This window comes from Pipra filicauda, unplaced genomic scaffold, assembly GCF_003945595.2.
Source record: "Pipra filicauda isolate LSUMZ 115617 unplaced genomic scaffold, ASM394559v2 scaffold606_size451818_pilon, whole genome shotgun sequence".
Lineage (NCBI taxonomy): Eukaryota > Metazoa > Chordata > Aves > Passeriformes > Pipridae > Pipra > Pipra filicauda.
This window is the reverse complement of record NW_024104761.1, coordinates 311,548-327,379: the sequence shown is the minus strand read 5'-3', so window position 1 is coordinate 327,379 and position 15,832 is coordinate 311,548. Positions and strand designations below refer to the sequence as shown.

Genomic DNA, 15,832 nt, shown 5'->3' with positions numbered 1-15,832 from the left:
ACTAAGGCTGGAGGAGACCTCTGAGATCCTGGAGTCCCCCCTGTGCCCGATGCCCACCTTGTCCCCCAGCCCAGAGCACTGAGTGCCACGGCCAGGCCTTCCTGGGACACCTCCAGGGATGGGCACTCCAAACCTCCCTGGGCAGCCCCTGACAAGGCCTCACCACCCTTTCCAGCAACAAATTCCTCCTCCTGGCCAACCTGAGCCTCCCCTGGCACAGCTGGAGGCCGTTCCCTCTCCTCCTGTCCCTTGTTCCCTGGCAGCAGAGCCCGACCCCCCCCGGCTCCCCCCTCCTGTCAGGGACTTGCAGAGCCAGAAGGTCCCCCCTGAGCCTCCTTTTCTCCAGGCTGAGCCCCCCCAGCTCCCTCAGCCCCTCCTGCTGCTCCAGCCCCTTCCCCAGCTCCGTTCCCTTCCCTGCACACGCTCCAGCCCCTCCGGGTCTCTCCAGGGGGACAATCCCTGCCCCGGCCAAAGGGAACAACCCAACAACACAGACCCCACAACATTCACTTGGAATCTTTTCCAAAGCAGCCTCTTGCACTGCACCTGTTGATGTTCAACCCCGATTAAACCTGCATTAAACTTTAAGTAACAGATCACTCCATTATTCACCATGTCTGTGTATTGGTGCAGAGCAAGCAGGAGCTGAACCAACGCAGTGACAGGAGCTTCTGGTGTCTGCTAAAAGCATCTTCTGCTCTTAATACTGATGTAGCTGAAGGAGGGTGGGGAAAACACGAATTTTGCATGACTGCTTAAAACAAGCCTAAATATTACAGTTTGTCTTGAACCACTATGACACAGGTGCAGCTTTCAGGAAGCAACAGCTCCAAAAACCTGCTCAGACCAATTCACCTGACCTGCAACATGCACAAAAACCCAGTTCCCTCAATTTTAGCGGCACTGATGTTCAGCCACAGCATTTTTCTCATTATTTTTGGTGGTATTTCTGCGGAAAAGCCACTCAACATCTTGATTAATCAACCTGTGAGATCCAGATACATGGAGCCCTGAGACAGTGACAGGAGAGGGGCTAAAACCAACTTTTCCAAAAAACAAATTTGCTCAGGGCACCACAGGAAAAAAAAAAACAGACATCACAACTGCATCAGGAAGAATCACAACTGAAAGCTGCTTTTCTGCTCTGTCTCTCAGCACAGCCTCTCAGAATCAGCCAGTTCAGGTTTATTAATATTCCAAAACACTCAGGGGAAAAGGCAACAGCTTTCCCAACTAGGAATGGGAGGCACAAGGGACTTTGTTCACTCAGTGTGCTGGTCACTGGGGCTACACACAAACCAATAACAGCTTTTAAAACACATTCCTTCTCAAAACTTCTATGCCCAGTAGCTCCACTTTTATTTTCTGATTTTTACTACAGCTCTTTAATCGGTCACAGGGCTTTCCCAGCAAGGATCAAACCCAGCAAAACCACGACAAATCTTATGAGGTGCCTTTCAGAAAATCCTCACACAGCTTCAAAGGATTATTAAAAGAGAAAAACAAAACTACAAGCAGCAAGAAAGGGCATACACCCCATTTATTTTATCTTTGCAGGTCATTCATCTACGTCAAAGCCAGACCTGGGAATGGAAAACAGTATTCCAGCCACCAGTCTGGTTCTCTATCCAGAATATCACTCCAGTTTCAACAGCCAGAGGGGCAAAGATTTTCTTATAAGTAGGGTTTGGGGAGCATTTATCCACAACCTACATCTTCTCAAGTTTTGCTCTTAGTTTTCCTGGAAGCAGGAAAAAGGAACCAATCTAAGTGATCTTTCCATTGCCTTTCCCTAAGATTTCACAATTTAATACCGGAGTGTGACGGCCTGTGTCATATCCAAAGGAAAATGGATATCTGCCCACCCAAATCCAAACCAAGAACTTGCCCAAACTCAGGTCACAGCAAACAAAGTATTGAACAAACACACCAAAAACACACGTGCTTGAAAATGCAAAGCTCATTTACTCACCTGGAATTGCTTTTCTACCCAGGGCACTGGATGCATCAGGTCAGAAGCTCGTTATGAACATGAGAGTCGAAGCTCAGGAGACCTGCTGCTGGCTGCTTCTCCCAGAGGCACGAGAGTCACTGTTAAAAAACCCAAACAAATAAAGATAAGGGCATGTTAGGAAGCAGAGCTGGCAGCAAGCCTTCATTAAAGCATCAGCAGTTGTCATAGTGTGAAGATGACTTTGAGGCCCACTGATAGCTGGGATATACAGGAAAGACCACGGATGGTTTGGGTTGGAAGGGATTTTAAAGATCATCCAGCTCCAACCCTGCAAAGACACCTTCCACTAGACCAGGTGTGCTTCAAGTCCCATCCAACTTGGCCTTGAGCACCTCCAGAGAAAGACATAATTTTACAAATAGTATTTCCCAAAGGACTACCCAGTAAGAAAGAAGATCCTTGTGTCCAAACAGGCCTACAAGCAGCTTTCTTTGGGTCTGAAGGAGGGCTGAGGTGCTCCTCATTCCACTCGGTGGCATCCACTACCCTCCACACGCACCAGCCTTCCCACAGAAGTCTGTCTTGGATATAGGCTCATTTTCCTGCCAGCCTGCACCTGGCAAGAGTGGTTTGGATGAAACCCCACCCCGGGAACAATGTGGGAAATGGAGCTGTAAGAAACGGGCCACTGACCCCCTGATGTGGCCCAGGGGCACCACGGAGCAGAAGCACCTACAACATCCAGAGCACCTTCTCCTTCACTAAAGGAACAATCCAGCAGAACTCCTGGGACACACACTGCCCCATGGAGCACAGACTGAAGGAATAAACCTCAAGGTGTGTTTGAAGGGAGCTGGCGAAGTCACCCTGGCTCTGAACACAAGATGTTTTGCTGACAAATAAGCTGATGCAGGGGGGGTGAAGGAGGAAAGTTGAAAGCCTTTCCTGACAGTCTTCAAGATAACCAAGATCATTCACAAGAGAGAAGAAGCACCTGCACTGAAGCAAAACCAAAAACTAAAAACCAAAATGCACAGGGCCAAAATCCTCAGGTGGCAGCACCCAGGGAACAGGTTTCCTTCCATCCCTGTTACCTCTTGCACAGCTAAACAGAGCCAGCAGCAGCACAAAACCCACTCCATCCTGCCACTGGGAAGCAAATCCACTCGCCATCCAGCCCCTCCAGCTTCCAAGGGAGACAAAACCAGGACAGAAATTCAGAAAAGAACCAACCCCTTGCACTCTGCAGGGTTCTTCCAATTAAACCTTTACTTTCAGATAAGGGAAATCCAGAAGGTCTCCCTGCTCCACTCACATTAGCTAGAAAAGTGCAATTCATCCATTCCCATTCAACCCCTAGCTGGGGAGGGAGGGGGAATAAATAACTCTCATTGTGCTTGCTGAAACAGAACCAAATCCAAGTGAGTGGCTGCCAGGAAGCAGGTAGCTGGAAGCACGGCGGTCCTGCTTTCCCGGACTCCTTTTTAGCTGTGTTTAGGATTAACTGGAAATTTGCTTTTGGGTTTTGCTCTGCAATCTTGCCTCATCTTCGAGATTAACCCATCCTAGTGCTTCGGGAAGGGGGACACCAGGTGCACCCCCCAGCCAGACGGCTCGTCTGTGCTCCAGGCTGGAAGTCAAACAGCTTTTGTCCATGGGGATGGAGCCAGGGCACACTTCCAGCGGATGAGCCGGGCACTGAGAGCCCTGCTGTCCTGCTGCAGCACTGCAGTAACACAGCCTAGTGTTGACAGAACCCAAGAGGAGTTACCCAGCCCATGAACACCCACTAGCAAGTCTTCAGGACACGGGAAGGCCCCGTTTCCATCAGTGACTGGTTCTTATCTCCCAACAGCAGCTGCCCTCCCAAACACGTCACGCTCGCTCACCCGCCAAGTTTCCCGAACCCCCCAAAAAACCACCCACGTGCCAAGAGCGTGAGCCAAGGGAAAAACAGCCTGCTGTACCCCTCCCTGCACCCAGAGGGGAAGCTCCAAACCCTGCATGCCCACTATTCTAAGGACAGTTCCCCCATTCCAAGAGATGCCGGAGCACAAACTGGCGCTCAGACGCAAACACCCACCCGGGATGAGCGAGTCGTGAATCAGCTCGTGCTGCTGAGCACCACCAGATGCTCCACCCCAGCTGCAGCCTCTTCCTCTCCCTACAGAGCCACACAGACCCTGTAAGGACACGCTTCCTGCCACAGCCACAATTATTTCTGGGCCAGTTAGAAGCCAGCAGAAGGAATTCACGCTGACAGTTGGCTCTGGGTACTACCAGTTCCGCTGATAGCAGGGCTGTGTGGCAAGGTTTGATTAGAGCTCATTCTTATCTTTCCTGTGGCATGCACAGCACTGCCTTGTATTATTTGACAAACTGACATTTGTTACATATTTCTCAGAAAATAAAAGGTCTGTCTTACCCAAATCAATGAGCCAAACTCCTCCATCCTGAAGAAGACCCTTCTGTTTGCACAGCACTGACTGCTGTTCTGTTGGGGTACGAGCTGCCAAGTTCAGGGCCCTGTTTCCTTAAACTGTTAATATCCTTGTGGAAATAGTTCAGTTTCTGGAGTTGCTAAGCAATCAGGAGCCAGAATGGCACGAGAGAAACCCGGATCTATTTTAGCATCTAACGTGACAACGCTCAGCTCTGCCTGTGCCACCACTCGCTCTGACAGCCACAGGATTTCCTTCATGCAGAAGCACCAGCTAAGAAGAAATTCTGAAGGTTTTGATGCTATGAAGATTAATGACTGAAGTTACTTGCCAGCCTCGTTCTCTGTGTCACAACACAGCCAAGAACTACCAGTCAATAGGACTCAAACACCCTCCAGAACATCGCTGGCTTAGTCACAAAATATTCACCATTTTACAACACCTGATCTAATAAACTCAGCCTGGAGCAGGCTCAGAGCTGAAGCCGTATCTCTGACTAATGCATTTGAAGAGATTACAGCCAGTGGAAACCTGTAGGATTTCCAGAAAGAGCACATGATTCCTTTATTAATAAGTCAGATGTTTTCCAGGTGAATGCCACCCCCCGTATTATCCATGCAGAGTTACAAGCAAACCAACCATCCACATAGTTTAGGAGAGTTAAGTGGTCACCTCTGAGTGCTGAGGGCCACTCTGGGAGACTTGACAGAAGTGAAACTCTCTCCCTGGTGCTCTCTCTGTCTGTCCATCAGCACGGATATCTTTGCCTTCCCGCTTCACACATTCTTTCAAGCAGCAACAGTAGGCTGCTGTCTTACTTTCTCACCCAGCACGACCAGCAAGGATCAGGAATGCCTGTGAAGGCTGGATTAACCAGCTCACGACTGCTTCTTTGACAAGGCACCTCGATGATGAGCGGAGCATTTTCACCTCACACCCTGGCACAGAGTACTTCCACATTTCACCAGCTCTTTTTTTTCCCCCCCACTTTAAGGAGACTAAAGTACTCCTTAAAATGCTCTGGAGAAATTCAACCTATATAGATCATTGTTCACCGACCCAGTTCACTTGTGGATTAAAGAAATCAAACTAATTGATTTAGAGACTTTAAGGGATTTTGAGAGAACGCTCAGCCCGTGTCTGAGATGTCACTTTAATCCTCACAGTTAATTCTTTAAGCATAGGAAGCCATTTAAATTTGTAATGCAGTTCTTACATAAAAAAACATCTCCACAGGCCTGCTAATCACGGAACTATCTTGCAAATTGATCCTAATCTACAGCTGCTTGTGTCTGCACTCTTCCTGTGGAGAATATAAAATCATGCAGCCAATGGACACATGAAAGGGTCTGCAAGGAAACAGTGACCCTCATTTGGTTCATGCACATCTGCAGCAGGGAACCACTGAGCACCACTCTCCCCACCAGCTTTTGCTCTTATATTTAAGAGTGACTTCCATTTTGGAGTTTTGTTTTTAACTGTAAAAAAGCAGAATATTCTCAGCTCTCATTTCCAGCTTTGGAAGACTCTGAGACAATTCCCTCTGCCAGACACACCACATTTTTAACCAGAGCCATCCCTTCCATCTTTCCTGCATGGAAAGCTGCTAGCAAACCTGCCAGCAAACTGCAAACTCATTCCTAGTGTCCCAAACTGTGATAAAACTCATCACCACGATCTACAGCAACACAATTACATGAATCAGCAAGATTTGTTCATGGGATTAGTTTTTGGTTGGTTGGTTTTGTAGGATCTGAGTGACCTGACCATACCTGACCTCTCCAGCAGGAGACTGAGCCTTTGCCTGTTTCCAAAATAATCATTCCTCTTCTCAGACCTCCTCCCCACCTTCTTCTTGTTCATCCTTCCAAGAAAACACCTTGCAGGACACGCTCCTCTCCACAAATCTGGCCCCAACACGAGACACTTGGAAACCTTTGCACGACACGGATGCCAGGACCCTGAGAAGTGACACACTGATATTTTCAACTGTCCCCAAAAGGTCAGATGCTCAGAATTTTCCAGATTAACCTGAACATACTCAGAAGAGGAAAAGCTTAGTTAATTCTGAAAAAGCAAGTTATGACTAGGCTAGAAAGCATTAATAATATGAAATACTGTGAGAAGCTGCAGTGTAAGATCCTTGCCAGGATATTTGCAGTCAGACCTATCTACATAAAAATCCAAGGTCTGATCATTTGGACACATTAGGGATAAGGAATGCAGGGTATGACCAGAGTACAGACCTTGGTGTGCTCTTGGAACAGGCAACGCCACCAGTGAAATTTCCTGGTGTTCACCACCAACAGAAACCACTTCCAATTGCTTACTACACTGCTTATTTTCACCCATCAAACTGGGGTTTGGCCTCTCATGGATCATCTTCCATTGGCTGGTCCCTCTTCTGGCTTTGCAGGAGCTGGAGGAGAATGGGATGAAAGCTGAGGGCTCCGTGACAAGCACGGCCTACGTGCTTCTGCTGAAGGGATGGAGACAGGAATGGTTCACCTGGACCTGCAACACACCACACGTCAGAACTCCCACTATATTTAAATACACGGCTTCACTCCCAAAAGCCTTCCTGTCAAATTATCCTGTGATTTGGAAACAAGCCACAGCAGCTTAAAGTCAGCTCTTCCCATTGTGCAAGTGCTTTGAAACAACAGGCCCTCACCTCTGCCAGCCCCTGGAACAGGGAACAGCTGAGCCTAAGCCATTGCAAAGACAGAAATCCCAAGGATTGCTTGGGATTCATGGACCAGAGAGCTGAGAAACTGTATTTCTCAAATGTAAGATTTTTTATTTTTTTTTTTAGTTTTTAACATGAAGACAACCACAAGTATGAGACTTCACTAGGTGGAACATGATTCCTTCAGAGCAGGGGTGTGATGGCCTGGGAAAAAGGGGAGACCAGGACAGATGCAGATCCCAAAGGGAGGATGGGAAGAACAGAGAGACAGAAATTTATAAAAGAAGCTTCTCTGAGCTCTTAAAATATCATTCAATACTTTCCTCTTCTAAACAGAAGATTTGCAAGATAATTATACTGGTATCAGACCCAGGCATGCAGTGCTTGGGCAGCTGTTATATCTTAACCTTTTCCATTCACCTTCCTGCCCAAGAAAACTTCAAACACAGGCTAGAGACTGGGAAAAGGGAAGGTACCACTCCTGCAGCATCCCTGGGCTGGAACCAGCATATCCAAGACCAGGGATTACATTTCACAGATTCCCTGTGGTGCTGCCATCACTCAACAAGAAGTCTGGCATTTCCCTCCACCATCACAACCCTCAAAGCCAGTCACCCCAAGCTTCAGGGCTTTTATTTTTATTATAACCACATTAAAAAAAAATAATAAAAATTATTTAAAAAAATTTAAAACAAGCAAAAAAAGCCACTACCCAAAAAAACAACCCTCAAAGCTGCTTTGCTACATCACTTATATCAACACGTAAAAGCAGCTAAACTGCTCTGTATCTGTTTTCCTCACTCAGCTCTCCCTCATTCCCAGACAGCAGGTTCCAATCCACAGGCTGGGAACACTTTCCCCTCTGTAATAACACGTGGGAGATGTTTTAGAAACCCTTTACCGTGAAACAACAAACACCAGAAATGTGTTTTTCCTCTGGAAGCAAAGTTATACAGAAACAGACTTTATCTCAGCAGGTTCCTCTGATTTTCAATTCCTGAGGTTTTCGAGCACATTTCTAGGGGTTCCTACTTAACGGCCCAGCAACATTCTGGGGAAACTGGGAGGAGAAAAACTGCTGCAAACTGCTCCATAAATTAAACAAAAATACTCTGGTTATGGATGCCAGCAATTTTTTGTAGAAGAAATGGCTTGGAATGTGATATGCCAATCAAAATGAACATTTAGATATGACGTGCTGCCCCACTGCATCCCACTCCTGACCCTCAGCTCTGTAGAGCTCCTTGTTCCCACTGCAGCATTCCTGGTGGCTGCATTCCACTGCCAGGGGAAAGGCTGCCTGTAAGCAGCTTATACAGATGCTTTGTTTATCCAAAAATATTTAAGCTCCAAGAAACGTTAGAGCAAGAGACAGATTTCAGCATTTGCACAGTAAAGAACTGCAACTCCTACAGATATTGCCAGAGACTTTCTTCCTTAAGGTCCTCCAGCTAGAAAGGACTGTTTTGCTAAAGCAAAGCTACAGACAAAAAGCAAAGTGTACTCTCTTAGTGATGGGCTGCAAAGGGTTCTTACAGCACGCTGAAAGAAGCAAAGGTGTCCTTTCACTCCTGCTCATTTGTTCAGAGCAGATCATGGATTATTCAGGAGGGATACCCAAAACTTACGGGGTCTTCCCCCGGTAAGCAGGCTCGGAAAACTCCTGTGAAAGGGAATTTCCCCGGCAGCCTGTCCCACCATTCCCCTGGCAGCAGGGAAATGCAGCCAGCAGATCCCCTGCTCTGCTGGAGGCTTGCAGTCACACCCACCTTAAGACACAACTGTGTCCCAAGCACTTGCTGGTTAAGACAAGGGGAATTATCCACAGCCAATCACTATTCAGCACATCCCAGTTATCCCAGGGGTACAGAACTGGAAGACAGGAACACCAAGACTGTCATTGCTTAAAAGTGGCAAAGCAGCAGCCCATTTTTCTTCTCATTTGGAGACAGTGCTGCAGACATGATCCCTGTTTGAGGAGAGTAAATTAAACGTGCTGGACCCTCTTCCTAAGGCCAGGATACTGAGCTTGAGGAATTTTTTTGGAGGGGGTGGAGACAGTTATCTAGTTATCTCCCACTCTGCTGGGTCTGCAGCAGTTATCAATTAGTGCATCTTCCTGTCCTGTCTCCTTATCTGTCTCTGCAGGCTCAGCATGCCAGAGCTCCAGGTCCAGCTTTTCCTGGGATATGGTTTTGTTGTTATCTCCTGCCAGGAAATTCCCAACCAGAAGCTGGTTCTGCACCAGTCCCTCACTTCCACGAACTGCCTAATCAATCAACTGACTTATCTCAAACTACACTGGGAAAGCAGAATTAACCAAATACAAACAGAAAAAAGCCACGGAGACCTTCACTTACTCCTGCTGCCTTCCAGGATGGAAGGTGTCTGGTGTGGTCAGAGACCTCGGACAAACAGAGCTGCAAGAAGTGAAACCCAGACAATCCAATACACCAAGAAAACTCCAAAGAAAGTAAAGTTGGAATAAACTTGGGTCAACTCCCTGCTTACCCTCCATGAGGTTAACTTCAGCCCTACAAGACTGTTTTTCAAGCCCAGTCTTGTGCAACACCCAAATGTAAGATTACTAGGTGAGGCTCAAGAGTTTAAACAAAAGTAAGTAAACCTATCACAGGTCCCTGATGAGACCCATGAAATAAGGACAAATAATCCCAGCTTGGATGTGAGAACACAAGTAACTTCAGTTCTTGCTTTAAAAAGCCAAAAAGTGCATTATTGCTCCGTGTGGAAGAAGTGGCAAGATCAAGATGGGACCAAGGAGGGATTGTTGGGGTGTCCTGTGCAAGGCCAGGAGTTGGACTGACGATCCTTGTGGCTCCCTTCAACTCGGGATATTCCAAGATTTTCAACCAAACAGACTTTATTTTCCTGTTTTTAATTACACCAGGGAGGAAGGCAGTTACACCAGGCATATTAAGTGCCTAAATGCAACCCACAAACCCACCTGCAGCACTTCCTGAGGCACGAGCTACAAAAGCAGCAAGTCACACAAGCTTTGCAAGTCTTAGACTAAGGGAAATTAAAAAAAAAAAAAAAAACAACAAAGAAGGAAAAGGACTGTACTGCACCTTTGAAAGCACGGGAGGGGCAGAGAGGCAGCCTTGTCACACAGCACCTGCAGCTTTCACAGGGCCCCAGAAACCTTGACAAATGAGATCTGTCTGTGTCTCCAAAGACACACAGTGAAGCAGCACCAGAGCTGGAAAGAACTTCAAACTCAAAGCCCCAGAGATTTCAGTCCTGGCTGCCCAGTCAGTGCAAAGAGCAACAGGCAAAGTTGCCTTGTCCCCTTGGATTTACATGTCAGTACTAAAGCAGACAAAGAGGTTGCAACACAAGTGACTTTCAGCCTCCCTGACAGACCAAACCACCACTGCCAGTGCTCTTCCAGTGGTTTAAACTGGTGACAGAACAGCTCCTGGCCACCTCACCAGAGACCCTGTCAAGTACTGCAGAAGAGGGCAGCACAGAAAATAAACCTATTCCCTTCACTTCCAGAGACTTACAAGGGTTATTATCCTCACCTCAGTGAAACTGTAACAACGTTTTGCCTCCTTCAAATACTTTTTTTTTTTTTTAATTTGGGGTCTGGTTTAAGAGTAGGCCAGAGAGCAGGGGAGCATTAGCTCAGTGTCAGCTGGGTGATGACAGCCTGCACCACTCAGGGTTTCACTGACCAGCAGAAATGCTCTCAGCACAGGGCAGACACACAGTAATGACACATGAAATCACTCGTGCTATCTCGTTTCCCACTCCTCTGCACAACACAGCTTATTTTTAGATTATAACTTCTGATGCAGGAGGGAAGCAAAAGATGGGCACAGGCACAACAGCTGCAAGCTAAGTCAGAAACACCAAGGAGGAGACATTTCCACTCCATGTTTTGTTACAATAGCTACCCCTTCACCTCACATTCAGCATTTCTGGAGTCACAGCAGCAAGATTTTTACTGGCCCGTGGATGTCACCTTCACACCTGGTTTCCCCACAGTCACAAGCTGCTTTACAAAGAGCCTGTCACCATCCCAAAAACTGCCTCCCAAAGGGAAGGCTCAGGTTGGACATCAGGAGGAATTTCTTCATGGAAAGGATGATCAAATATTGGCAGGGGCTGCCCAGGGAGGTTTGGAGTGCCCATCCCTGGAGGTGTCCCAGGAAGGCCTGGCCGTGGCACTCAGTGCTCTGGGCTGGGGGACAAGGTGGGCATCAGGCACAGGGGGGTCTCAAGGATCTCAGAAGTCTTTTCCAACCTAAATGATTCTGTGATCCTTGTGAACCAGAGCAAACACTGCTTTTTTGCCTCTTGTTTCATAGGGAAAAACAGGATTGAACGAGCTGGGTCAGGTACAGAGGAGGAATTTTGAGCAGGTGACTCCTGAGTGGTGTGAGAATCTAGAAGTTAGTGAAGCTCTTTTGTAAGTTCCTTCCTCCCTTCTTTCATAGTGAGACCTTTTATTTTTTCAGCATAGCAAGCACATCTCACAAACCTCTCCCAGCCACTTAAAGGCAGGGTTTAGTGGAGCTGAAGTGAGGCAGCCTATCCATCAGCTATTTCCCTGAAATCTCAGCTGTTACACTGCAATTGTCTCCCATCTTGCTCTTTGCTAATTCTGTCGGTGCCACAGCCATCCATGGGTAGCAGGAGGAAGGCAGATGAGCTCACCAGAGCAGCACAACCAGGTAATGGCCCAGTAATTCAATCCACACCCGCCCTCTGGGAGTATTGGATTCCAAGCTGGGTCTGCTCAGGAGTTTTGGGACCCAGCTGAGGTGCAGCCTGCTCCCAAGTTCCACAAACCAGGCCTATTCCTTGGGTCTCCAGAGGCCAAGCAGGCAGAGGCTCTGCTCTCAGTGTGCTGGAAGTGGTTTATTCCCTCTCAGCTGTAAAACACAGCAATTCAGCAGCAAAGCCCCATCAGTGCACCCCAAAGTCCCTGCAGTCACCTGCCCCACACCCCAAATTCAGCAGGACTGTTCTTCTCCTGCAACACTGGCTTGAGCCTCCCGGGAAAAGAGACTCTTCCAGCCACTGCAACGAAGGAATAAATGAGACACTGGCACAGAAATGCACCGAGGGCAAAGAATTCAAGCTGGATTCGCACTTGACTAATTGGCTGCAAGTAAAAGTCAAGTTGCAAGATGTACCTGTGTGAATGTGTTTAACCAGGAAGAAAACAACGTATAAAAGTGGCTAATGGGCAGCAGCTGCTCCGTATTAAACATCAATCCGTGCCTAGTGTGATGCAAATTATCTTCAAATCGCAGGAAGATATTTTAAATGGGCTTAACACACCAACAAGCGGCAGATGACTTGCTAAGTGCAGGGGGGAGTTGAGGGTCATCTCTGTTGGAGAGCAGCACGACGTGTCCATAAATAAACTAACTCAAAACAAGGACAGCTGAGCCCTAAGGAAGCAAAACAAAATTAAATAAACGGAAACTTCCAGCTACAAAAGTTATTTCAACTTTCAAAGGTTCCCATAGTTCGCAGAAGAAATTGTTCCACGTACTTAAACTTTTCTACCTCTTGTCTTGGCCTAAAAGTCATCAACTTCTTGGGAAAGGAATTTAACTTGGAAAAGGAATTTTTCTGGACCACACACCCTTGCAAGGCTACAGTAATTGCTTTTTAATCTTATTTCTTCTGGGCATTGCTGCAACAACAGTCCTATGCGGTTAAACAAACCACAAGGGATGGTCACCTCCCAGCTTGGGGAAACATAGTCGGTATTCATGTAGAAATTCCATGTAAAAAAAAAGATAACCTTCCAGAGTTTGCTTTTGAGAGCGCTCTGTTGGCTAAGCCTGTGCCTTAAGGCGGAGCAAAGCCCTTCAGGACAGCAAAGCTGGCCAGTGCAGCTGGGAGAGGCACTTTTGGGCTCCCTGCAAAGCCTCAGCTATCCCACAGCAGGCGCTCTCCCAGAAGCAACAGCTCAATACCGAGAACTGCCACCAACCCGTCTAACGAATACACACTTCCAGTTTAAATATATTCACCTTCTGATTAAAGTTCTGATTAACCCTGACCACACAAGCTTTGCAGCAGCCCTTCCGCTGCACAAGCCAAGGCAGGGGAAGGCACACGGGCTCTTTCAGATGAAGGAGCTGCCACATCCTGGTCTTGTCATCACCATTCTTTTAAAACCCTCTGGCCCTAAAAGCCACAAGTGTGATCGACTTAGCTGTGACCTGCATGAGCAGCTCGTGCTCATCCATTAGCCCTCAGTCTCCCCATTCCCACTACACCACCTCAGCGCTCTGAACACTTTGTCTGGACAAGTTTGGCAGCGGGGGCAGGATTCCAGCAGGAGCCACCTTCCCCTTTTCCTTCTCACACTCTCTGTGGCAAATTTTAACGCCACACCCCGTTACCAACCCGCGGTTTTTGCAGGACAACACCAGTTCCCGCAAGAAACCAAAGTGCAGGACTGAAGGGCGAGGGAGGAATTCCCTGCTGGGGGATGCTCCCGTTGGAAACGCCAGGATGGGAGTCTGAAAGCTGCACCCGGACAGATGTGAGGGATTGGTCATCTCTTCCAAACAAGTTTGGGAACGAGGAGCACACCACTGGCTTTTGCACTGCTTCCCTTCCTGAGAGGCCACCTCCTGTAACGCATCCCTTACTCAAGTTTTCCGTTCGCTTTTTAAACGCCAAACAGCCTCTTCCAGCTCTAACAGCTCATCAGATGATTTATGAACGGTAAAAAAAAAAAAAAAAACCCACTCAATTGGCAGGAAAGAGAAAAACCGAGCTCCACCGATGTATTTGCAAATCTGACCTGAACAAAGCAACATATGTTCTCTACAAATTAACAGAAAATAGGGAGGAAAATTGAGCTAGACCTTCCACAAAAAAGCAATAGTGCTGCTGGAGCTGCAGAGAAATCCCGTGCTCTGGAGCAAGGAGTCACTGTCAGCAGAAAGGACCTTCTCCAAAGGCACAAAGACCCCACTGTGTCTTGTTCAAAAGGGATAACAGGAACATAACACCAAAACGAGCAATGGTACCATAAAAACACCAGAACGGTGACAATAAACAAACCCATCAGAAATTGGCTGTTTATGCCCATTTCTGTTGAACAGCACAACACCACAACAACGCAGAAGTCCTGCTTTATACAGGACTTGGGTTTGGAGTTCCCAAAGTAAGCAGGGAATTTAAGCCCCCAGGTCCTTAGAAATATCCCCGGTGATACACATCCCCCTCCTCAGCAGAAGATTTTTGCTGCGGATTTGAAAAGCTTGTTTTCGGATCCGGCAAAAACGTGGTCTCTGGATTCACCTCCCTCCAACAGCAGGCTCCAAAACTGGACACACCTCGGGGTCAGGAGCAGGAATTCATCCCTCCGACAGCCATCGGCAAAGTCACGGAGCCCGCCCAGCAGCTGCTAATTCCCTTTAATTGCTGGGATAGGACCACCCCCTCAGCAGGAATTGCAGCCAGCTGTGCCTGCCCTGCCCTGCCCTGCCCTCGGGGGAGGCTCATCCCTGACCCCAGCCCCCAGAAGGGGCACCAAGTGTGGCAAAGCATCTTCCCAGTGCCCCGTGGCCCCACGCTCGGAGGGGTGTTTGCCCAACAGCCTGGCTGGGGAAGGGTGACAAACAACCCCATGGCACAACTCAACTGGGAAAAGGGGATCTGGAGTCCCGAAAGCACGAGCAGATCCTGCCCTCATCACATAGGTCTGTCCACACAGGATTTCAGATGGACTGACACACCTTGCAAAAGCAGTTCCATTAGGAGGAAAAAAAACCCCACTCTCCATAAACGGTAATACAAAAGAAAAACCAACACAGGCCCTAAATTTCTGAGGCTGACCTTACCAAGCCAGGCTTTGTTTCCTTCTTCAGCACTTTCAAAACCCAGCCTTCAGTTTAGGCTTCAAAAACTGAATTACTGGTTGTTACAAACTATCTACAGCGTTTTCATCTTCTCCCTGATATTTCCAGGCAATTAATTGCATCTGAGCAGGACAGGAGAATCCGAGTTTGACAACGCTTACCAGAACAATATTGCTGTATTTTAACAGCACAGACACAGCGGGTGACTGATCTGGCAAATGTCTAAATGTCAAGCTCCCCTTCCCTTCTCACCAAGCCCCAAATAAAGTGCAGGGCTTGAGGCTCCCAGGCCAAGACAGGGCCTTGAGGAGGTGGGAATGAACACGAGGAAGTCGTGGAAGGACAGCGGGAAGGCCACAAGGACTGTGCCAAGATCTGAAAGTGTCTGATCTGAGCTGCATTTCTGGGCCTTGTACAAACCTCTCCTCCCTCTGACGACAAGAAGTACCACCAGAGGTGATGAGTTTAATTTGGGAATATTTGCCAAGTCACGCTGAGAATCCTTTCTATTAAATGTTGTGCTTAAAAACGTGTGGCTTTGCTGCACATCGATACAGGAGTAAGTGAAGTACAGAGCTTTGTAAGCACCTAAGAAAGCCTCCAGATAAGGGAATAGCTCTGCTCCTCCTTCTCCTCCTCTTCCCGCTTGTCTGAGGCACTGGAGGAACGGTGCTGCCCTCACCCTGCCAATGTAAATCACAGCAATAAAAACACCAATTAAAACCAGAAAGGTGCTTTGCTCAAGACAATCGTGCAGGACAATCTGTCTTCTAAGAGGCTGACTCGAACACTCCGCTTCTAAAAAGTACAGCCCAAATAAAATATGGAGGTTATTAAGCACCCAGCAAGTCACTTCACATAAATGTCCACGGAGTGATTCACTTCT

General features: G+C 47.7%; 1 protein-coding gene across 3 annotated transcripts in view; it reads right to left on the bottom strand.

Annotated features, from left to right (window-relative positions):
- Positions 1–15,832, bottom strand: part of SGMS1 (sphingomyelin synthase 1) — an 84,909-nt gene that overhangs the window by 59,658 nt on the left and 9,419 nt on the right. For 2 of the 3 annotated variants that reach the window (XM_039388079.1, XM_039388076.1), the window contains exon 2: positions 1,973–2,091. The gene's annotated coding sequence lies outside the window, so the exon portion shown is untranslated. Of the gene's footprint in view, positions 1–1,972; positions 2,092–8,853; positions 9,184–15,832 lie in introns of those variants that run through there. The other variant, XM_027711122.2, reaches the window with a different exon arrangement.